The 26,232-nt window shown below is 34.8% G+C and overlaps 1 protein-coding gene across 2 annotated transcripts in view; it reads left to right on the top strand.

Annotated features, from left to right (window-relative positions):
- The first annotated feature begins 8,058 nt into the window (after positions 1–8,058).
- The window catches only part of LOC135208668 (uncharacterized), a 108,940-nt gene continuing 90,766 nt past the window's right edge, over positions 8,059–26,232 (top strand). For both annotated transcript variants that reach the window (XR_010313197.1, XM_064241097.1), the window contains exon 1: positions 8,059–8,183. The gene's annotated coding sequence lies outside the window, so the exon portion shown is untranslated. The remainder of the gene's footprint in view (positions 8,184–26,232) is intronic.

Raw genomic sequence — 26,232 nt, 5'->3', positions numbered from 1 at the left:
ATAAAAAAGAAACCTCCAATGATATGAAGTTTTCTGCAAAAAAAACCTATTAATGCTACTAAAGCAATTGCTTTTAACGAAAATTGTCTTACAAATGAATTATGCCCTAAAAGTGAAGTGTATGTATATCTACATATATATATATATATATATATATATATATATATATATATATATATATAAATATATATATACACACACACACACACACATATATATATTACATACTACATATATATATATACATATATATATATATATATATATATATATATATATATATATATATATATATATATATATATATATATATATATATATATATATATATATATATATACAAACTAGAGAAAGTCACTGGAACTTGATTGTGTTTAATTGACATACAAATGTCAAATATACACAAAATATCAAAAGAAATCTCATTTAATATCCTGATACTTTTTGATACCCACTTACAAAATTGACGTAGATGAAATTTTATCTGTGATTTTAAATTTATCACACGAATAGGTAAAGTTTTTATGGATGAAAGCAAAATCCTTTTCCTACAATCTCGATATTGTTATGAAAGGTATTGAGAGATTTTCTCGTGTGACACCCGTTTTTTTTTAGGGGGGAGAGGGGGTGGGGGTGACTGGCAAGGGGGGGTAGGGAGGGGGAGGGGGTACCGAGAGCTGTAGCTTTTCCGTGGAAAGAGAGTTTCACCCCTTTTCTGGGAAAAATAACGGGGGAACGGATTACTAGGCTTTGTACAGGAGTCAAACGCCGAATATGGAGAAAATCGAAGTACGTAGCAGTAAGGCACAGCCATTTCGAGTTTCCTTTTTTTTTTTTTTTTTTTCTAGCGAAGTAAATGTCTTCTATTATATTTGAAGTGCATTACTATGTAATATATTTCTCTCTTATGTTAACGATAATATTTGGCTCAAAAAAAGATATTGGGTAGAAAATGAGATATCTTGCAGACATTTATGAAAAAAAAATCTGAAATAGTTGCCGTTTATGCATCTTTTCTTTGGAGTCAAATAACTCGGATTCAAGAATTATTTGTTCACAAAATCCTTACTTATGGGTTCACTAACCTTATCGTCTGCTTGACACTGACGAGAGAACAAGACTTCAAAGAAGGATGAACAAGTTATTTTGATGGTATTTTCTGTCCAAATGATATTAATACTCTTTCAAAGCGTGAGTAATTCACTGCTCCTTTTCTGCAACTAGTGTCAAACTTCCTTTTCCAATAAAGGTGCTGAAGTTATAAGATACTTTCACTCACTCTGCACATAAACATCCATAAAAGCCTCAGAGGCGTGATCGGTTTGGTCTTGGCCTATCACCTCGGTGGTCGCGAGCTCGATTCTCGGCCATTCCACTGAGGGGTCAGAGATGTGTATTTCTGGTGATAGAAGTTCACTCTCGACATGGTTCGGAAGTCACGTAAAGCCATTGGTCCCGTTGCTGAATAACCACTGGTTTCATGCAACGTAAAAACACCAGACAAACAAACAAACATAAACATCCATAAACAAACTGCTTTCCTTTACCTTTTGTTCAAGAAACATCTCGATTTTCTTCTACGAAACATAACAGGTCATCCAATAAGCATTGACCTTTGAATTTACTTTTGGTTAATTTTTTGCAGAGTTCGTATGAGTTTTTATGATGAAATAGAGGATACAGAAAACCGTATACTGCGGCATGGAGTTTGATGTATAAACAGATTCTTAATTTAAAGTCATTCAATTAAAATGTATATACAGGAAGCCATATAGTCTATGAACTCGAAAGAGAATGACACAGAGGGTAATTAGTAATGTAATTTGTCAAGATTTGCCAAAATACTTTTACTTCACTTAAAATAAAGGTGAATGAGCTTTAAAGGATCTCATCTGTTAGTCGTTCTTCATTTCGTAATGAAAGATAAATGGAGCAGTAACAGACGTCATGCATGTATCTGGAACTTATAAGAAAAAAAAAAACATACGTAATTCTTCTATACACGACATTTTCGATTACACGTACGGCTAAGCCTCTAGAGTATTGGGAAATATATCCCATAGGTAAAGATTCTCGTTATAGCATCTTTGTGGATATATAATTCCGAGTCCTCTCAGATCTTTTCTATAGAGATTGGTTACTATTATTTTTTTTTTCTTACTTATATCAGCGGGACCGATTGCTTGTTGTTCCATGTTGGTCAAAATCGTATTGCCTATATGATTATTTTTTCCTTGTAGGTCAGTATGTATTGCATGAACTTTTATGTTTAGGCGTATTGAGTGTAATGGCCGTATTGGATTGCGTACGCATATTTGTTTTAAAATCGTGTATATATATGTGTTTGTGTATTGTATATATATATATAATATATATATATATATATATATATATATATGTGTGTGTGTGTGTGTGTGTGTGTGTGTGTGTGTGTGTGTGTGTGTACACGTATAACTGAATCACGAAAATTTGGAACGTGATGAATATATAAATTAAGGTAGAAGCCACGAAGGAAAATGAAACTATGGCACGCTGCAAGATCTTTCGACTCAGGGTTCTGAGTCGAAAGATCTTGCAGCGCTCCATTGTTCCACTTCCCTTCGTGGCTTCTATTTATATATATGTATCTTAATAGCCTTAAAAGGTAGCAATCATCTGCCTTATCTAGATTTCTTTTTTTGAATCTTCTAAAAATGTTTCTTTGTTCTTCGTTAATTCCAGTGTCTAGTCATTAAATGTAAATATTCCATTAACGACCGTTAATATTCGTTTAAATCAAGCAAAAGGACTTCTGCATGAGCGTTTTACGACACTGAATACAAATATCGTTGCTGTTGTGAGATTACAGCGGCATTATGGCAGCATGAGTTCATACATTATGTGCTCCCATTGGAATTAAGAAAAATTTGAAAACATTATGGACTAAAAAAAAAGAAATCCTTAAAGTAATGATAAATGCATTCTGCGACTCTTGAATGTAAAGTTTTTATTCAAAGAATTTAAAGGCAATCATAATGACTAAGACAATGTCTTCATCTCAAGCTCTGAAGACTTTTTTTTTTTTATTAAAAGTGGAAAAATTTGGTGTCTTAATTACATGCAAGCTTAGTTCTTTTAACATTTCACAAATAGAAAATACAGAGAAATATGAGAGGATAAATTTTTCATCAGACGTTCATTTTCCTTATGGTGGAATACCTAGAACCACAAAGCAGGCTTCTCTTCAATTTCAGTCAAGCATGAAATCATTCTTACGCAAATTAAATTGCAGAAAACCGAGCTAAACAATCATCTGGGTTTTAATCTTTGAAAGACCGAGAATAATAATGAAAGGGAAACCCCACAGTGAGGATCTTTGTTGCTTACATGAAATCCTTAATTAGGATGATCAAAGGTATTATCGAAGGACTACTTATTAAACACATACATATACAATATATATATGTATATAATACATACACACACACACATATAATATATATATATATATATATGTTTCATCAACCTGCCTAGAAATTTTGGCTCTTCACGACTTTTATTTTCCAGAGTAAATAGGGTTGAACGTAAAAGTGTTTGCTTGGAACAAGTGAATGAATTGGTTTATTAGATGTTATGCAGATGAGTATCATATCTAATCATGGTCGTAGCAATTAAGAGTTGCAGTGCAAAGTTACCCACATGAAAGTGCAGGCCTGACTCCTTAAAGATACAATTAAAAAAAAGCAGAAAAGCACACAGTCGTCAGAAGCCAAATATGGCACAATTAACGTTATTAAGGTTAAGAGCATCAGCAGCAGCCAGCGAGCCGTTTTGTCCCCTAATTGCCTTCGGTTCTTAGACCATTATAACGATTTGTGGGGAAAAGAAAAGGCCAAAGGGCCACGTGACACTCGAACCTTTCGCTTAGAAAGCAGAGAGAGAGAGAGAGAGAGAGAGAGAGAGAGAGAGAGAGAGAGAGAGAAGAGAGAGAGCAAAGGAGACATAAACTTAAAAAAAATAGAGTGAAATTCCTGGATCCAGCCATTGCTTTTTTTTTTTTTTTTTTTTTTTGTCATGTTTCGAAAATGTCTTAGTGACTGTTTTTTCCGTTTTTTAGTACCTATTTTCCTGAGATTGGTCTGTCACAGGAATATAGGTAGTTAGATAAGGTAAAAAGAAAGTCAGGGAGACAATTTCGAAACGTGACACTAGGAAGAATTAATCAGCAATCGCTGGACCGTGTAACCCTGGAATTTCATTCTCCTTTTTCTCTTAAGTTTATTTCTCTTGTGTACCACCACTACAGTACCACCATTACAATACCACCATTACAGTACCAAAACTACAACACCACCACTACATTACCATCACTACATTACCATCACTACAATACCTCCACTACAGTGCCACCATTCCAGCACCATCACTAAAGTACCACCACTACACACTACCAACATTACAACACCACCACTACAGTACCCCCATTATAATACCACCGCTACAGTGCTACCATTAGGCTACGGTGCCTCCCAGTGCAATGCCACCATTACAGTACCACCATTACATTACCACCATTACAATGCCACTTTTACAGTACTAGCAATACAATACCACCATTACTGTACCACCATTACAGTACATATTTTGCCGTGCATTATGTTGAGTCCGAACTGGGACTGTTCGTAGATGGTGTACAGTGCTAAATGCACATTGCATATTTTGTTGTGCAGTTTGCTTAGGCCGAATAGGAACTATTCCTAGACAATTTTACAGCGCTTAATGTGCAGTACATATTTATGCGCAGCCTTTTGTTTAGGCTGAATTGGACGTATTCCTAAAAGGTTGTATAGTACTTATTGTGCATTACATATTTTGTGCATTTTATTCAGTTCTAATTGGAACTATTCCTTGATGATCGTATAGTACTTAATGTGCAGTATACATATAATGCTGTCCATTTTGTTTAGTGTGAATTGGAACTATATATTTTAGTGGACATTCTAAGTTTACCTCATGCCTTAGTAGTTGTTGGTAATGTTCTTTCACTAAGGATCTGACTTTCTGTTCACTGGTACGTAGCGAACTTAGTCATTTAAGCCATTCAGTTTTATTACCCCAGCCCCCCTACCACTTGACAATATACATAATTTTTTGCAACATATGTCTTTTAGGAAACTCCTTGAAAAACTTTAGTTTGTTTTATTTTGTAATATCATTACGACGTCAGTAGCTTAGATGTTGTGGAGCCAGTTTTAGTAATCGTAAATTAATCAACTAGGGCCACAGTGGCGTGATCGGTATGGTCTTGGCCTGCCACCTTAGTGGCCGCGAGTTCGATTCTCGGGCATTCCATTGAGGGGTGAGATATGTGTATTTCTGGTGGAAGAAGTTCACTCTCGACGTGGTTCACAAGTCACGTAAAGCCGTTGATCCCGTTGCTGAATAACCACTGGTTCCGTGCAGCGTAAAAACACCTTACAAACAAACAAGTGAATTAATCGATCAGTCATTGTGTTGGTTTACTGACTTGCAAAAATATGTGTCTGCTCGAAGACCTGAGGTCGTCCTTAGTTTCACTTTCCCTCTTGGAGTACCCCCGAAACACACTCCACTCCTTAACCGATTCATTTTCATCTGTTATTTGTTTATTGTTTCACCTGCTGAAAGAGGACGAATTGTAAACACGGCTTTAATGTTCGTATGACATACTTGTTAAGAGTTCATCTATAGATTTTTTTTCTTTCTTTTTTTGCAAGGGACTCGAAGTCAAATCAAGCGGTCATTGAACTGAGTTAAATTTGCCCGTTATGCGCATAATATTACGTTAAACCTTCATTCATCCGAAACCTTTCAATTCGCATTTCTGTCTAATCCTCACTAAGTTCGGATTACTAGGTAGATCTCACGGATATTTTAAAAATGGGAATGATATAGAGGTTTCAAACATTTTTAAATAATGTTGTTGAATGAGATAAACACCTCATAATATACTTAGATATGAAACATCCAATGAACAATAGCAGTTAACTATCGTTTAAAAATAAGTTTTGATTATTCTAGTTTTGTCAATAAAAGTTAACAATGCCGGTCACCTCATATTAAATATGTGAACTAAATTGATCAAACATTGCATTTCACAATGCAGTCACAAAATTTCTACTGTTATGAAGAATACTGAAAGGATAATGAAACTTTTGAATTACCCTTTAATACGAAAATTAATTTGGTTAGGAATCTCAAGAATAGCTTGTCCCTGCATACGTAGCTTGATATTTTGATGCTTTATAAATTGCATGTCTGGTATGATTATTTTTATGAAATGTAAAATAAGGATAAAAGTTGTTTTGAATTTCACCCTTAATATATCTATAATGTTGCAATAACAGTTACTGCACTGAATGTTATCTGACTTTTGTCGGTTTGTTTTAGTATGATTATTTTATTGGATTGTAGCCAAACGTTTCAGAAATAAGTATTTGATTAAACACATCACGATAAAGTACGATAATGATATATAAAATAAGAAAAAAATTTTTTTTACATTTAAAATCCATTAAAGATCTAATAGGATTAAATAAATTATCGGATAAATAACGAATGATTGAGAGATCTAAACAGATAATAGGATTATTTTGCTTACATCCGATCATCTGGTTCTTACTGTTGTGAAAAGTGTTCAGATAATTATGAAATTATTTTAAAACACTTCGAATTTTTTTTATACGTATACAGTAAGTGTTATTACTGTACGTTGTTCAGTTTGGTGTAATAAGTTGTAGTACGTGGGTTTCTGTTCACGAAATCTTGCATTTCCAGGCCAGGTTAGTCTTAAAACATAGATTGATCTTTATATGTATTTTATAACTTTGTCAATGCGTTAGGGTTATTTTTATAAAATGTATAAAAAGAAGGATAAAACTGAATTGTACCGCACCTTTGATGCATTTAGAATTACCTTACTTTACCTAGCATTGTAATATTTGACGTTCCTACTCCAAAAGTGTTCCTTCTTTACTAGGAAAGACGAAAAATGAAATTAGAAAATTCAAAAGGAATCTGTCCAAAAGTACTTAGCTGTAAAATTCAGCAAAATACAGGAAAATATGCTTGAGACTATCCTCAAGCTAAGAGCTCACAGAAGGTTAAGATTCAGGAACACTGGTCATTTGGTCCCCACCTTAGGCGTAATAGAACTGACGGTGTCCATCAAAGACCAACTTGCATACACCCCATGAGCAACCACTCATTCGTTCTACTGCAAAATAGTTCGCTACAGATCACTTCTGGGATGGTTCACCGAACGCCCAAAGGAGAGAGGTAATGATTCATAGCGAAAGGTTGTGACTTAGGAGGGGTGAAATTTCAAAGAACATATTTATCCCCCTGCATTTCCAAAGGTCACAGGCGCCGGTGGGCGTGATTCCTATTCTACTGTAACGAGTTCGCGAAGTTTTAAAAGGGTGTTGAGTCTGGGTGGTAGTAAAACTGGTGTCACAACCATCTGGATGGGAAAGGGAAAGATGCAATTGATGGAATGGAATGCTCGGGGTAGATGATAAGTAACCTGAGGTGTCATGAAAATGGAAAAGGAGGAGGACAAGTAGTAGAAAGGAGGGCGAACAATACGAGTGGATGACAGATAAATAGATATGGAACGTAAATCATCTATAATGATAAGTTCTGAGAGGATCTGATCTCGTTTGTCCTCCCCCTGGTGACAGTAGGGGAGGCATGACACAGCCGCCCACCCCATGCAAACCGGTTTATCGCTCGGGTGGTCGGGAGGGTAGGGAAGGCGTCCACCCTCCTCATGCAAACATGTTTGTCCGTCGCGTTGTGACATATCTGGCAAGGTTGAGTAAAACGTCATTGCCTCATCAGTATCCTTGCAACAGGAGACTAACAGAGGCTGATAGTATGGGTGTAAAACGATAGTTTTCACAATTTACTCCTAATGAGAGGGAGAGAGAGAGGGTGTGGGTAGCCAAGCCGTGTGTACGTTCGTGTGTGTGTTGTCGCTCCTGGTAGCTGGCTGGCATCGGCGAACAGGTAGCCAGCCAGCCTACCCCCTCAGTCAGTCAGTCGGTGGCTGGTCGGCGTAGCGTAAAGAAGGGAGGACCCTAAGCCTTAGTTTAAACGCCGGATACGCGACTGGTGTGAAAAGTTGGAAACTGTGTTCGTTCGGAATTTCCGTTGCCGTAAAGGTAATAATGAAACGCGTATATATACAATTTCGCTCGACTAGATGTGTGATATTCGATTGTACTGAAAACATTTTCTGTAAATAAAAAACTTGTTTGAAACCATAGTGACATTAGTTTTCACTTATTTTGATGATGTTTAACTAGAGATCGCTTGGGTATTATGAACCAGATTGCTGCTGGAAAATGCAAAAGACATTGCAAATAGCTAGAAAAATGAAATAACATAAACATTGAATTTTTAGCCAAAGCTATTTCTTGTTTATTATCGTCTATCACTTTGGTAGTTATCATCATTTCTTCATGCATCATTGCCATCATAGTAGTTATCTCAACGGCCATTGTTAAATTCTCATCAATCAACATCATCGTTATCATTATCACTTGTTTTATCATAACATAATATTCCATTGCATTAGTTTTCTGGTTTTATAAAGGCATCATTATTTGGAGAAGTGATAATATGTTATTAACTTTTTTGTGCATTTATTAAACTTTGCGTGAATTTATCGGTTAAGACTGCAAACAATATTTCTGTTACTACTTTTAAGTTATCATTTATGACTGCAAACAATATGACTCTTACTGCTTTTAACTTATTACATATGACTGCAAACAATATTACTGTTATGGCTTTTAACTTATCATTTTTGACTCCAAACCATATTACTGTTACGGCTTTTAACTCATTATTTAAGACTGCAAACAATATTAATGTTACTGCTTTTAACTTATTATCTATGACTGCAAACAATATTACTGTAACGGCTTTTAACTTATCATTTTTTACTGCAAACAATATTACTGTTACTGCTTTTAACTTATTGTTTATGACTGCATTATTTATGACTGGAAACAATATTACTATTACTGCTTTTAACTTATCATTTATGACTGCAAACAATATTACTGTTGTGGCTTTTAACCTATCATTTTTTACTGCAAACAATATTATTGTTACTGCTTTTAATTTATTTTTCATGACTGCAAAAAATATTACTATTACTGTTTTTGACTTATCATTTATGACTGCAAACAATATTACTGTTACGGCTTTTAACTTATTATCTATGACTGCAAACAACATTACTGTTATTGCTTTTAACTTATTATTTATAACTGCAATCAATATTATTGTTAATGCTTTTAACGTATCATTTATGACTGCAAACAATATTGCTCTTATGGCTTTTAACTTATCATTTATGACTGCAAACAATATTACTGTTACGGCTTTTAACCTATCATTTTTGACTGCAAACAATATTACTGTTACTGCTTTTAATTTATTATTTATTATTGCAAAAAATATTACTATTACTGTTTTTAACTTATCATTTATGACTGCAAATAATATTACTGTTACGGCTTTTAACTTATTATCTATGACTGCAAACAATATTACTGTTATTGCTTTTAACTTATTATTTATGGCTGCAATCAATATTATTGTTAATGCTTTTAATGTATCATTTATGACTGCAAACAATATTACTGTTACGGCTTTTAACTTATCATTTATGGCTGCAAACTGTATTACTATTACTACTCTTGTCATTACTATTACTATTATTATTACTGCTTTTAACTTATCATTTATGACTGCAAACAATATTACTATTACTGCTTTTAACTTATCATTTATGACTGCAGTGATAATATGAATTACTAAAATTCAATGTCACTTGTTATCGACGTTTGAGGTTATCATGTAACACCCCAGAAGCAGATCGAAAATTATTGTTAAAAGCGAAAAAAAAAAAAAAAAACACACACACAAGAAGACACCGAACGACTGGAGAGTACTTCAAAACAATGACTTGTCGAAGAACTCTCTTCTCTTCCTTCATTATCCCTTTCTCTCTCTTTTTTTTTTCTTTTTTTTCATATAATTTTGTAATGAACCCAGACAGAGCCGCTTCCCATTCAGTCGACGAGTTTCCTCATCAGCGCGTTATTGATTACATTTGCTTTATTAATATTCCGTCATTCGTCCAGTGTCGAAGGTATTACGTTATTCATGGTCTTTTCTCGCGTAATCGCTGTCATTAATAACGCGTTCGCATTAATTGTGATTCTTATATTTTGTATCGTTAGCTGTGTTTGGTTATTTATATTGTAGCTTTAAAGATGTAGTTTATTCAGTCTGGTAACAGTGGTATATACATTTAAAACACAGAATTTCGACGGATTTCATGTGGGGGGAAAGGGGGGCGGTTAAATCTAAATTGAAAAAAGAAAAAAATATCATATATGAATGTGTTATTCATGCGTGATATGAATGGTCCAATTACTCTTAAACTGTCCACAGGCTATTTTTCGTTGGTAAGATATATTTTAGCCTATTTATGTTGACGTTTTAAATTTACAATGTTCTTTTTTTTACGAGTTGATGAAAAATCTTTCATTATGAAATGAATCGTTGGAAAAGTATCATAATATATCTATATATATATATATATATATATATATATATATATATATATATATTATATATATTTTTTTTTTTATATATATAATATATATAAAATATATATATCATGTATATGTGAGTGAGTCCCAAATGTTTGTTTTTTTGGAAATTGGGTAAATTACTTGTCAGTACTAGTAACGATCCTTGGACTGATTGATTGGGCGATATATTAAGGCTTGTGCCTTGTATGATAAGGCGCCCTATGAGGTAATGTTAGACTAGCGATAATCTATACGCTAAGTCGGTTGGTATTGCACTTCCATCTTCAATGGAGTGTCTGGGGTTTTGTAGATCCACGATACGAAGTCGGTATTATCTTTACGACGATGTGTTAAACTCATGGTTCGGTGAGGTTCTTGTAGAAAAACACTAAGTATAAAAAATTATATATTCTTCTGAAGTTTTACATGGTGAAGATCAGGTATGATTGTACAAGTCTTCTAATAACGATAGCTTGATCGCTTCTGCCAATGATGATGGCTAATCCTATTCCTCTACATGATAAAGCTTAGGTAAAGAGGTACAGGTCTTCTAATGACGATCACTAACTCTGTTCTGCTTGTCTACCATCTCCGTTACAAGTTATGAAGGAACAGACAGTAGTTCGAAAACATGTGAACATACATACAATGACATAGTTTCATACGAACACACAATCAAATGAGACACGCTACAGATCACGTAGGCGGTAGTTGTCTCAAGCAGGGAGCTTGGACTAATGTTTATAAACAATTGAATGACTACAGGTGACGGCATGTTATCTTAGCCTACTTTTTTATTGTATACGTCATCTTTAGCGTCTCTAGTCTGATCACATTCCTGCAAGCAATCTGGTTGACCTCTTTAGTTTTAGACTTTTATATATATGGGACTAACATTCCATATTTTATTATGTAAACACTTACATTAGCTCGGTCAGCTACCAAACCAACTACTGAATATTTACTCAAACTTGACTTGCATTTGACTTATAGGAGTGTGATACAGACACTATGTGAATATATATATATATATATATATATATATATATATATATATATATATATATAAAGTAATAAAAATTCATGGTGTACATGAATTGATTCAAGTAATAAAATATAAAACAATGATATTGGTAAATAATAGTGATCACGTGATATATAATGATACAGTTTTTCACTTCATCTCTTTAAGATACTTATGCTACAGAAAATACTAATGTACTCTGATAATTGCATAGAATGAAGATTAACATGATAAAAATCATATTTTAACTGATAACAAAGTTCATATATGAATTGATAAAATTATTAATGTTTATGCTGATTGATTCGTTGATTTTTATGCTAAATGTTATATATCTGATTCATTAATTCATATACTAACTCATAAATAACTGCAGATATTGGTAAGATAAAAGGTAACAGATTGATTATAGGCTACCTGATTTGTTTATACATATGTATATGGATTCATATAATTATGATTAATATATGTGCACTTTAAATAGATTCCTATTGCGTACACGCAAAGATATATTTCGATTCCGTTATTTATGATCATTTATATAAGAGATTCCTATTGCGTACACGCAAAGATATATTTCGACTCTGTTATTTATGATCATTTATATATATAGGATACACGACCGAGGTTATACTACTTCACATTTAACTAGCTTTCGAACAACTTTTCGTCCATTACACAGTTCCAGACAACCACCTTTAGCCAATTGAAACGGCCTTTTTCAATGGTTAAAACAAGGGGAAAATTTGCCTGGGCGGGTCCAACGTTCTATTTTTGCGCTCATACTTATTCTCTGCATCCTAAGCAACACGATTACGTTCGCGATGAATAAAAAAAACATCCCAGCACGAGTCCTTCGCCAGCAAAGTAGAGTTGAATATCCTTCGGGTCGTAATTGTCGGAAGTATGTCCCTTTTTGTAGTCGATTCCGACAGCCGCCGGAGCGTTCCGCATTAAAACGAGATTAACGACGAGATACGGTGTCGGTCGAAGAAGTCCATGAAATTCCTTTCACATTGTAGGCGGTTGTTACTTGACTGTAGTCATCCGCAGCGACGAACGATTTTTGAAGTTGCTATGTGAAACTCTCGTACTGCAGGATACTGTAACCGGTTCCATTAATCAGCCTGCAAGTGAAATTATACTTGTCACAAGGGCAAAGTAAATTCAGACGACATCCAAATACAGGGGAGGGAAGAGAGCCATTTAGACCAAGACTTAACCCACATGAAATTCGCTGATATTTTGGAATTCAAAAGAGTCCGCTGTACAAACTTTTTTATCCATGGCATTAACAATGAGTGAAACCTATCCAGGTCTATGATGACTTGTAAAAATATCCATAATTATAAAAAAAAATAAATAGATATCATTACGAATCTCAAAGAAAATTCGATATTACTGGTAGTAAGTTACTAGACAAAGAAGTGGAAAACGGAGCTAATTGTAAGATTGCCAGGCAACATAAGAGTCAAAGAGAAGATTAATCATGATTCTATGTGCCCTAACAAAAGTTTCATATTCAATTTTCTCGTGCGCATCCTCTGAGGTTAATTTTTAAACTTTATTAATAGGTAGGAGATGCAACGAAAAACCCACTATGTAACTAATTTCTATATAAACTTTGGGTTTTTCAAGAAAATGTGACATTTTCCCATGAATGTTTTACTTGAATTGTAATAGGCTAATGTTGCAAGTAAATATTCATATACATTATCTTGATACTTCTAAATGTCTATGAGGTTCAGAAAAAAAAAATTAATTCATTTTGTTGTTATAGAAATTCTATTGCTTATATTGTTCATTAATTTTAAAATGATTACAAGTCCTTAACTAATTGCATTACACACACGGATAAGAATATGTTATGTGGCCTGTCATGTGACCTATGAACCACATGTGAAGTTCATGAACTAAGCATTCCTTTCTCCAGTCAATCTGCTTTTGCAAGCAGAGACGACACACAGATGAAGCCTGTGTAAGCAGATTATTGAGGTTAAAAGGAACAAATGCTGATACGGCAATGATGACGTCGTCACTTGGCAGGAGATTGCTCTCAGCCAGCTAAGAGTTACGTTACTTGCTGTAAGAGATAAGACTTTAGTATTTTCAAATGATATTTTATTTTGTGTTTTAATTCTCCACCCGCAATGAGAAGAATGTCTGAAAAAAAAAACAGTACCAAAATTGAACAATATATTAGTTTCATGTTGGAAAACTGCATAATTGTAATTATGTTAATTAAATATTCCTTATTCAAGCTATATGAAAAAGGTTTCCATACAAATTCTATATATATTATTAGCCCTGTATAAGATTCATATAGGATTATTTCATAGATAACATTTTCACTTCTAGACTTCCTGACTTTAAAATCTCTTTTATTTTATTTTATTTATTTATTTATTATTATTAATTTATTATTTATTTTTTATTTATTTATTTAATTTTTTTTTTTTTTTCATTGACTACGAATATAAATCACCGGGACAGACAATATGTCAGCAGATTTTGGATATGTTTGAACTTTTAGCTTATTTGTCATTACTAAAGCGTTAAGTTAGAGTTCAAATCTTTACGCATATATATTTGGATATTTAATTATCTATGGTTACGTTTTGCTTATTGATTTTATCGTGATTCCTTTTTTATTATAATTTGTAACCCGTCCGACTTCTTACGGAGTGTATTATATTGACTCCACTTGTATCCATATTTATTTTATTTTTTTATATTTATTTATTTATATATTTTTTTTTATATATCTTTGATAAATTAATGGTTGGCTTGAATATGTGGAAAAGTGTTCTAGCGGCGTACCGTATAAGGCTACTTGCGGCATCAATTCTATAGATACAAGATATAAATGATAAAGGTATTTAAAACCGCGAGAACCGCTATAATCCAGTTCGGATCCAACATCACGAGTTGTAACTCGTAAGACATTGACACTTCCTATTTAATTATCCGTTATTCTACCAAACCGATGACTCTGGGTGATATTATATTATTGGTTTCTTAATGGAAAGGAATTCACACAACGTGTTAAGGAAGACTTATTGATTGATTTACACCACCCGAGTCACAGATTATTATGTGTTGAATTCCATATTTATTGATTTAGCACTCATAAAATATTCGTAACGCACTCAATAATTGGCGGTGTTGTTTTTAGTCGCTATTAATTCTATAATAACGTGTCAAGGAACTATTAACACTAAGAAGTGTTTATTCCCTCTGTCAGATCGTAATTCTGTTAATAATTCTTACGTATATTCTTTCAAGGATTGATTTGGCACAGGATAGGCCCTTAAACTGACAGGTGTCTTAGTGTGTCCCCTTGTCTTCATGACACGTGTTACAATCAGTTATGTGCTTTTTATATCTGTAAGCATTGTAGGCCAGTAAAATAGTGATTTGGCTTTCTGTGACATAGTAGGGAACCCTGGATGACGGAATGCAACCAGTTTATGACGATTGGTATGAAAGAGATTATTACTAATACCTGGTCGTTAGTCATCTGCTGTTCTTCGGGTTTACCTCGTCACAGACCTACAATATATACATTTGATTACATTATTCTGATACACATACTTTAAATATACTTTTGCTTTAGGGTTTCTGCCCGAAGTGTTTATTGTTGCTTAGCCGCTGACCCTGTTTCCGTTTCGAAGTGTTTATTGTTTGGTGTTTATTGTTTTGCTTATCGCTGTTGACACTTGCTTTGTTCAGTTTGTAACAGTTCTGCGCTCCGACCCAGATATTCAATGCTCGCGATCTCTTGGGTTAAGGAATTTTCTTGTTTAGATACGGTTTTAAACAATAGGCACGGATGTTTCTATATCTTTTAGTCTAATTAATGGTTCTTTGCAGTATGGTGCGGGATTGCGGGATAATGCGTCAGCTATGATATTTGCTTTCAGGTAGATATCTTATCTTGGCTCCAAAGACCTGAATGATCATTTGTCACCGAGTTCCTTTTGGACTGTGATTAAAGCCTTTGAAAAAACTCGGTAAAGGACTCATGTTCAGTAAGGACTTTATCAGGATAGCCATAGATTATGAACTTAAAACGTACTAGTGAGTTAAAGATACCTAGCCCTTCCTTGCCTATTACTGCATATTTACTTTCAGAGGGCTTTAGTTTACGTGAATAAAAAGCTATAGGGAAGAACTGTTTATCATATTACTGAAGTAGTATCCCTCTTACCCTTGGTCTGAGGCGTCTGTTGCAAATAAAAAAAAATTCCTTATTTAAATCAGGGATTTTTAAGTTAGGTAAGCTGCATTATTCCGCTTTTAAGATATCGAACGCCTGTTGATGCTTTTTTTAGACCATAATCAATCTACGCTCTTCTTCGTAAGATCTGTTAAAGGAGCTGTCATGATTGAAGAGTTACATATTTACATACGTTTTGTAATACCCACTAAAGCGCAAAAGTGCTGTATCCCCCTTTTACGTTAATAAGTACCGTTAAAGTTATGAATAGCCGACACCTTACCATGGACTACTTTTAAGACCTTGACCAGACACATAAAACCTAGATAAACATGTTCGGTTTTTAAAAACTCACATTTAGATATTTTACTCTGAGATTATTTGTCTTTGTCTCTGTAGCACTAGCTCTACTTTATGTGATGTACTTCTAAGGTATTAGAAAAGATTACAAGATCATCCATATAGGCATGTAGGGTATCCCCTAAAAATCTCCAAACACTATATTGTAATGGGGTGCAACGTAAGCCGGAGGCATACGTAAAAAATTGATAATGTCCCCTGAGTGTGCTGAAAAAAAACGGTGTATGAGGTACAATCACTTAGGTAATGGTATCAGGTAAAAGCCTTTAAGTAAGTCCAAGTTGGTGAAAAAAATTTATTCTAAACCTAACAGAGATAAGATGTCGTCGGTACATCGCACTGGAAACTATCGGAAGTCGTTTCCTTGTTTAAGCGACAGAAATCTACGCAGATACGCCAAGTCCGATCTTTTATGGCATGACGTTTGAGGGAAAAATTATATGGGCTTATTTGATTTCCTAATGACTCCTATTACTAACATTTTTCAACTACGTCATTTATCTCTATTTTGAAATTTCATTGAAAGTCTACACGAAGGTACGTATATAGCTTAATGTTTGTCCTTAGACCGTATTTTGTGTTAAATACATCCGTTTTTCCAGAGATCACTCGCTAGTGGAGAAACTTCCTGGTCATTCAGATAAAAGATAAAAAAAATTTCTGCTGAATCACCTCTGCTTGAATGACTTTACGGATATTACTTTCAGATAGATTATCAGAGAGATTCATCCACGACTGGTTGGGCGTGATAAAAATTAGCAACAATAAAAAATGCGATATTTATAACTTCCGTATCCACGATATGTATACTTTTAGGCTTTGTTCGCGGAAATCGTTATATTTCAGAGTGCGGGAAGGATTAAAATTTCATTTCCCAGCAAAAAGTCTTTTTACACGCACTAAGACATTCGAGGGCATGCTTCTCGAGATTTTGCGTGCAAAGTGCGACTGCGGTTGTGGGAGGAATTCTGTTGGGTCATTTGAACAATGTTACGATTTATGAGACAAATGTATAGTTCCTTTTATATAAGTTATTATTTGATTAACTGTCTCATTTTTGTTCAAACGGATTTTATATGTTTGAAGGTTTATATGGATTTCCCTTTGATAAACACGCCTTATTTTGCAGGATGTAAGATAATATTTTGTATACCCCTAGATGGATCTTACAATTACACTAGATGGATATTACAACTTACACTAGATACAAGATCAATGTTTTTTATAAACCTATAGAGGTATCTGTAAGCGCTCGCTTATCCGGACTTCTCATTAGGGAAGTTCGAACAACAGACGGTGAGTCCGTAAATACAGGATAATACGTGTACTAATGAAATAAATCAAGATATTCTAATTTTTATGGCGCGTACAGTCAGGCTTAATCCACCACTACTTATAATAACTTATGTATTAAAAAAAAAAACAAAAACGAAAAAAAACCTGCCCTCTGATTACTTTATACGGTCGTGTGATGCATAGGGAAATTCCTTTTTAATTTTAAAAAGGTATTTGGGATGTATGATCCAACATCGCTTTTTCCCCACTCTGCTAGAGTCGCTTATTGTGTGGAATTTGCTTTGCTTTGAACAACTCGGCAGTTTTTTGACTGACCTTGACCGCTTGACTAGGTGACACAGTCACCGAGTTTGCTTGTTTGATTCTGAACGGGCTACTGTTTCTATTTCTTTTTGTAATAATTAGGATCCTTCTCTTTATTACCATCGGCAACATATTGTGTGTTTTTAGCATTATGTTGCTGATTACGTATAAAGCAATGAATGACGAACTATTAGGAACTGAGCGATTACTAATAAGACAAGTTATCACTACTGCATACAATATTAACTGTTTGTACTTCATTCTTTGCTAAAATTTGAAATAGTGAGGGATCCTGGTCAGCGCATTTAGCCTGATGAAAGTTTTTTACAGACATGTTATTCCTTGCAATCCAGCCATATTTTTAAAGTTGAGTTGAGTCATTGAGGTTCGATATTTTATATAACTCAAAAACTCAAGGCTAAAACTGCGATCGGGACTTTGCAAAGGAGCATTTATTGTCATGACCCGAAATAGTGTTACCTCTAATTTATATAGATTTGTACGGGTGTTCCACTTGTTTTTTGTGTTGTTTTCTAATCACTACGGTGCTTAACGACCCTATCCATGCATCTGTATAAATACAGACGTCCACTGCGTAAACGCATATTCATTGTTTAATATGATTTGTTACGTAAGGGATTAATAATCACCCAAAATGATAAAATTAACATAGTATATGATTATGATATTTTTTTCAGTAGAACTTCTGGAAACAGACACTCAAAGATAAAAACTCGCAGTAGCGAAATCTCAATGATGTAGATAATTTCTGTAAAAAAGTAAGATTAAGAATGTCTCGTAACTTCAGCCACAGGAATAACGAAATTCGACCTGCAAAGGAAACACTCAAAGTTTACTCCAAATGAATAAAAAAAATTGTACTTAGCTTGCTTTTGTGGGAAGTCAGGGTGGGTTCCGATAACGACACACGGCCTTGGTCCTCCTTCTCTATTTAGCGGATGACCTGGTTTGGCTTCAGTTTCCCCCGTGCGCGTTGTTTCGATGATTCGAGCCCTTGAAAGATCCGATGCTGCAGACGCGTTCGGTTTGTTTCTTGGAGTGCCGGAAACGCTCACTAACGATGTTTTCTTGAATGATTCTAATGAGAGACGAAGCTTGCGTTGTCGTATGAAAAAGACACGTCGGTTTTGTTTCTTGAAGTTATTCACTAAACAATGATACTAAGTTGCTTGAAGAATCTGTTGCTTTCGTCGTCGTTGAAGAGTTCTTATTGTTTTCTGAAGTCGCTCACTAACGATGATACTATGTTGCTTGAAGAATCTGCTGCTTCCGTCGTCGTTGACTTCTTATGATACATGATATTATTCCTGGTGGTTTTTCTTCGTAGGACGTTGTAGAGTTCTTCTGGTACGCTGGCCACCAATATTAGGGCTTGTGCCTTGTATGATAAGGCGCCCTATGAGGTAATGTTAGACTAGCGATAATCTATACGCTAAGTCGGTTGGTATTGCACTTCCATCCTTCAAGGGAGTGTCTGGGGTTTTGTAGATCACTTACGAAGTCGGTATTATCTTTACGACGATGTGTTAAACTCATGGTTCGGTGAGGTTCTTGTAGAAAACACTAAGTATAAAAAAATTATATATTCTTCTGAAGTTTTACATGGTGAAGATCAGGTATGATTGTACAAGTCTTCTAATAACGATAGCTTGATCGCTTCTGCCAATGATGATGGCTAATCCTATTCCTCTACATGATAAAGCTTAGGTAAAGAGGTACAGGTCTTCTAATGACGATCACTAACTCTGTTCTGCTTGTCTACCATCTCCGTTACAAGTTATGAAGGAACAGACAGTAGTTCGAACATATGAACATACATACAATGACATAGTTTCATACGAACACACAATCAAATGAGACACGCTACAGATCACGTAGGCGGTAGTTGTCTCAAGCAGGGAGCTTGGACTAATGTTTATAAACAATTGAATGACTACAGGTGACGGTATGTTATCTTAGCCTACTTTTTATTGTATACGTCATCTTTAGCGTCTCTAGTCTGATCACATTCCTGCAAGCAATCTGGTTGACCTCTTTAGTTTTAGACTTTTATAATATATGGACTAACATTCCATATTTTTATTATGTAAACACTTACATATACAGTGCATCTTTCCTGATTATTAAACATCTACAGTCTGTCAGGAGTCTGTACATTTCAGAAGATATATATATATATATATGCGTGTGTGTGTGTGTGTGTATGTATGTATGTATAATGTTTGTGTGTGTATGTGCGTGTATAGATGGAAACTGACTGGCAGTAAATTGTCTGATTCTTTTCCTTCTATTCTAAAGATATGCCGTAGACGAAGCATACACCCTCAAATATATGCAGACAGCAGTCTGTCTTATTCACTTGCCAGCAAGATTGCAGCATTGCAGTGACCTTTGCGTATTAGCTTTGACGGTCTCTACGGTGCTTTGCGATCTCTTCCAGAATTTACCTCGGCAGAGTATTGACCGCATCTGATACGCCTTGTCAACTGCCGCTCGTAACCGGAATGCACTGTCCTACTTCCTGGATATTGTGCCGTAACCTATAAATGTTCCCATTGTTTTTTTTCTGGATTTTTAACCTTTTTGCATTCCTTTAGCGGACGAAGTTTTCCTGGTAACCTAGACATGTTTTATGTCCTGAATGTTTCCTCGTAACCTATATATTCATTCTGTTACTCCCTGGATGTTCACTCGTAATATGTCTTCACAGTCTTATTTTTTTCGATGTTTATTTACGACCTACCAGCGCTCTTTTACCCGCTGAATATTCACTCCCGAATATCGTATCGTAACCTGTTGGTGTGTTTTACCTCCTGAATGTTTCCTCAGAACCTGTGTACATTTTGCGCCTCCTTGATGTTCATTCTTTTATTTTTTGGATGTTTATTGGCTCTTTCACCTGGTGAATGTTCCCTATCGAATGTTGAATTGTAACCTGTATTCGGTTACTGTCTCGGTGTTCACTCTTAATGTGCTCATTCCCTTACTATTTCTTGGTTGTTTAATGACTACCTGCCTGCATTCTTTGCCTGCTAGATATTCACTGGTAACCTTTATCCTTTATATATTCTCTAGCTTCCAAGATACGTACACCCAAGCTGTGAGTGTTTCCTCATTTCCTGGATGTCTGAACATTTTTCACTGAATCTTTTCATTCTCCATGGCATTGTCGTTATGTCAGCATCCTGTTCATTATCCTCCGGCGAAGATCTCGTTTGCTAATTGACTATCATCGATGAAGTTTCAACATTATATCCTCTTTCGTCGCTATAATGCCACTTTTTTTTATCTCTTACATTCTATTTGCAAGTTCCACACTAACTGGTAATGATTCATTACTCCTTGATGAGTTGGCTCTTATGGTATATTCCATAATTTTTTTCCTTTTGTTCATTAATCCTCTTTCATCACTGATGCCGTAACTACTTTAATCCTGACCTCTTTTTTTATCTATCTATCCTCTGCGTTAACCACTCAACCTAAAATCAAATTACAGCTTTTTCACACGTAGTTTAGCAAAATAAGATATTCGTATTACTAACGTCCGTATCGTATAAATGCTGCTTCTGGTATTATTAGATTCTCGTAATTCATGATTACGTTGACATTTCATTATCGGGTTCCGTTCCAAATCGCATTTAACGTAGCTTAGACGTATCCTTGATGAGAACATGCCTCGTTCACTCCATCAGCAAATTGTATTTTGATAGCTTACTTTTCCATTAGAGCTGGCAGTTGCGAGGTGGGAGTTTTTGTTAAACGGGTGCCTATCACCCAGTCAACCCATTTTTGGCACTTAGCTGGGTGCCAAAGGTTAGGGAGAAAACAGACGACTGTCTTATTCCACAATCACACTGCAGGTATGTTTACAACAGCGTTTCGGTTTGATTAAAAACCATAAGGATTAATACTTTTTTTTATTGACGCCTACTTTCCAACCAGGATTGACCTTAACTTTGCAAAGATATCAGGTTGATAAAACTACGATGATAAATATATTTTCATGGCGATTTAACTATTAGCGGGAATAACAGATTTGTTTTTATTGATAGGCACTGACTGTTCGCTTTGTGTCGAGCAGAATCATAAACTAAAATTTTGTGCCCTTTTTCACTCCGGCTATTCAATACGTTTCGGTATTCCTCTCCTGCTTCCTCCCAACACTTCCAAATTAAACATTTTATATTCATACATATGCTAACGCGTGCGCGCACACACTTAAATATAAATGCACTGAAGCAATGTTTTTCATTTTTATTTGTTTCAGCTATAGTTATTTTCATGTGGGCACAAATATGAAAGAACAAAAGAAAAAACCCTCGAACAGCGGGAAGTAGAATAAATCGAGGAAGAACCCTTCATATAGAAAGATTTCCACATCACTAGATGTTTTGATTATACACAAGAAGATTAGCATATATATATATATATATATATATATATATATATATATATATATGTATATATATATATGTGTATATATATATATATATATATATATATATATATATATATATATATATAATGTGTGAGTGTGCGTGTAAGTAAATGTGTGTAGGGTATACGTGCAACCGAATATCCATAACTTTACCCAACGACCCCTAACCAATCATCAGTATCTTGATGACAGTGAGAGAATCACTTCCGGGAGATTTAGAAAAAAAAAGTAAGTAAATAAAAGAAAAATATCGCTGACTCTGCAGATTCGTCAGAAGGAGACGAAAGTTATAGAAAACTCGAGACCCGTCATTCCAATATTTGAGGTTATGAATAAAAGATTTTCTCGTCTATCCTCAGGTCCTTTTTCCTTTTTTTTTTTTATTCTTTTATCATTCTTCCCCTTCTTTTCCCAGATGATAATCTTTTGTATTGGCTGTTAAATGGCCAATTATGTTCAGTATTGTGATGTGGCTCGCATTATACATTTCGAGTTTTTTTTTTTTTTTTTTTTGTCCTTTTTCCGGAGGGTGGTTGTCATTGACAGTGGACCTTAAATATTGATAATTTTTTTTTTCATTATATCATTCCCAGTATCGTTTTTCTTCATTACTTTTTAGCTTGTGTAATTTCTCCAAAGAAAGGTATTAAAGGTTTTACAGACAAATTTTCTCTTGTATTGTTATCGTTTATTGATAATATAATTTATAGCTCTCGTAGTGTTCTTTTACAGATAATTCATACCTGTAGTAATGCAGTCTTTTCTTGGTTATTTATATCTCTAGTAGTACAGTCTTTTATTGATCATTTATATCGCTACTAGTGCAATATTTTATAGCTAATTTACATCTCTGGTAGTGCAGTCTTTTACAGATAATTTATATCTCTAATAGTGCAGTCTTTTACAGATAATTTATATCTCTAGTAGTGCAGTCTTTTACAGATAATTTATAACTAGTAGTTCAGTCTTTTACAGATATTTTATATCTCTAGTAGTGCAGTCTTTTACAGATAATTTATAACTCCACTAGGGCCATCTTTTACAAATATGTCTCCTTTCTTACTTACGTTTGTCAAAGAGTACTATCGAACGCAATTACGAATAGCGTATGAAAGAGCTCTATTAAGCCGAGAGTAAACGGGCAAAAGTAATTGATGGTGGCTACTTTATATTAAGCCGCCCTTATGCCAGCACCGTCTTTTGCCTTGAGGCGGCTTGTTAAGTAAGGTAAAACGTGAAGGGGAATAGGAGGGCTGACGTGGACCCCCGACTCACCCCGACCTGACTCTGACCTACCAACTGTAACGTACCGTAATTGACATTGCGAGGAAGAAGGACAGATGGGTATTGAGAAAAATCTGGGACGGGAACGAGATTCATATAATGATGCTGGAGTTTGCCATTGAGATGATTGCCTGAGGTCTTCACGTCGGGACAAAGAGAGAGAAAATAAGATGTAAGGAGAAAATGTAAGAGATAAAAAGCGGGTTGTGGGGGACACTGAAAAAGCGGTCAGCCTGTGGAGCAAGGTGAAGATGATAACATAATTTTAGAAGCGATTGTATTTTCTTTATACAGAAGTTAGTTATATTCTTGAAAAGCCAAGCTTACAAGTCTAGGTAAATTGTACAAAGAAGGCGACAGAACAGAGAGAATGGGTAGAATAGAAGGCCGGGCAAAATGTGCAAAAGAAGGAGACAGAGCAGGAAGAATAAGGAGAATATGAGACAAGGTAAATTGTACAGGGAAGGATACAGAAAAGAAAGGATAACTAGAATATAAGGTCAGATAAACTTTACAGATCAGAAAGAATGGGTAGATTACAAGGCCAGGTAGATTACAAAAATAGGGATGCAGAACATGAAGAAAAAGAAAAGTATATGATAGTTATGAATATATCTGTTCAGAGAATTTATTAGGCAGACTGTAAGATGGCATCATTGAGAAGACCTAAACAATGTTAAAAAAAAATGCTGTATACGGATAGGAAAATAGACAGAATGGAAGCTGCACCGCCGTAATTAAGAGTAATAATAATCATTAAAAAAAGCATTGCACCCATTCACGTCACAGGAAATATTATCTGGGGACACTGAAAATATACCGAGGAAGGTGAATACAAATTGAATCTTTGCAAGTGATAGACGAGAGACGGGCGAAGAATGTAATTTTACGTAGGCCTCTTTTGAAAGCCTAAAGAAGAGATTTGGTAGCAGATAAGGGAGACAAAAAATGAAGAATACTTTTACAAGTAAACTTATTAATGTAGACGGTATCTCTTCTGGCTGACAGCAGCAAAAGGAGAGATTTGGTTACAAATAATGAAAGAAACGAAAATGAATAATGATTTTATAAGTTAAAAATATTTTTAATTTAGGATCACATTCCCAGAGAAGTAACCCACCTAATAACTCATATTTCTCCTGTTAAATCGAGTACTCCTATACATAACTGCTTCATGGTAGTCCCAACTATCCTAATTTTTTTGTCATTTGTACATGCACGAGCTAAGCATTTAAACGTAAAATCTGGGCAATTACACGGCTGACTAAAATAGTTAAGTCTTTAGTAAGATACATTTTAATCCCTTAGCCTCTGGTAAAGTATGATTAAACCTCGTTTGTAATAACAGGTTATATAGTCATTAATCCATCCTTATTACCACAGATGTTCTGTATGATGTCTTACGTCATCTAATCTATCAGTTATTGCATAGGAGTGCACGTGTACCCAGGAACCAAAAGTGTGACAGATACGCATTATATATATATATATATATGCCCATGTATAAAGACATATTTGTAAATATAGACTTTCACGTGACACAGCAACATGGAAGTATAAATATTCAAATAAAAAAACCCCAGAAACTATAAACAAGAAAGGTTCACAGGGAGGAAAAATAACGTAAGACAGGTACGAATAATTAATTCAAGGGCAAAGAGGGAAACCTCAAAGGAAGAATAACAAAGAAAGATAGCTATGCGATTTATGAATTCTACTGGAAAGGGGAAGATTAAAAAGGGCAGAGGCAATGGAGAAAGAGAGAGAGAGAGAGAGAGAGAGAGAGAGAGAGAGAGAGAGAGAGAGAGAGAAATATTGATATGGATATGCAAAGGTCATATCATACTGAATGGTGTCCCCTTTCACCTGTTAAGCTGTTGATCAATACGACTCCTGGTCCAATGAAGTCGTCCTATGAGAGAAAAGCGAAAATGCCAAAGAGGAAAGGAAATGAAAGAGAAATGGAAAGATAAGGATGGGCAGAGACAGTCATTTTAAAATCTGAAGTTTGAGAGAGAGAGAGAGAGAGAGAGAGAGAGAGAGAGAGAGAGAGAGAGAGAGAGAGAGAGAGAGAGAGAGAATTACACCATCAACAGGTAAAGATTAATATTTTCTTGACACTCTTGTTACCACTGCAACTGATATTACTGCTATTACCTTTATAATGAAAAAAAGATTTCCAATTGGATACCTCAGAAATGTCTGTAACAATGATGAAATTGTCGACATGTGTAGTTCGTTATTACTAATAAGGGAAATGACAGTAATTAACTTAATGGTCATATACATCCATTTTTTATCGTCGTCATCATCTGCGTTATCATCGTAAAGAATAATCTCTCTAGTTGTGTCACTTTAGAATATAGAATATCAATATAAAATATGTGAAAAAGACGCATTTTAGAGGTAATTTTATTCCGTTCATTTTATTGTGAAATCTCTTCGTAGAAATAAAGCTCTAAATACAGATATTAAGAACAACAGTAATAGCGTTAGACAGCTCACGATGCTTCATATCCCCAGTAATTGATATGATGGCTTTTTCCTGGTATGCAACTATGCATCATTAGCTTTGTTTTGGAGAATCTTGAAATCCCAGGGAGTCGCCATCAGTAATAATTACGTGCAAATACTGATTTGCTTTTCCGATCCT

This window comes from Macrobrachium nipponense, chromosome 35 (genome assembly GCF_015104395.2).
Source record: "Macrobrachium nipponense isolate FS-2020 chromosome 35, ASM1510439v2, whole genome shotgun sequence".
In the NCBI taxonomy this organism is placed as follows: domain Eukaryota; kingdom Metazoa; phylum Arthropoda; class Malacostraca; order Decapoda; family Palaemonidae; genus Macrobrachium; species Macrobrachium nipponense.
Note: the sequence above shows the minus strand (reverse complement) of the source record. Positions and strands in the feature narration are given on the sequence as shown.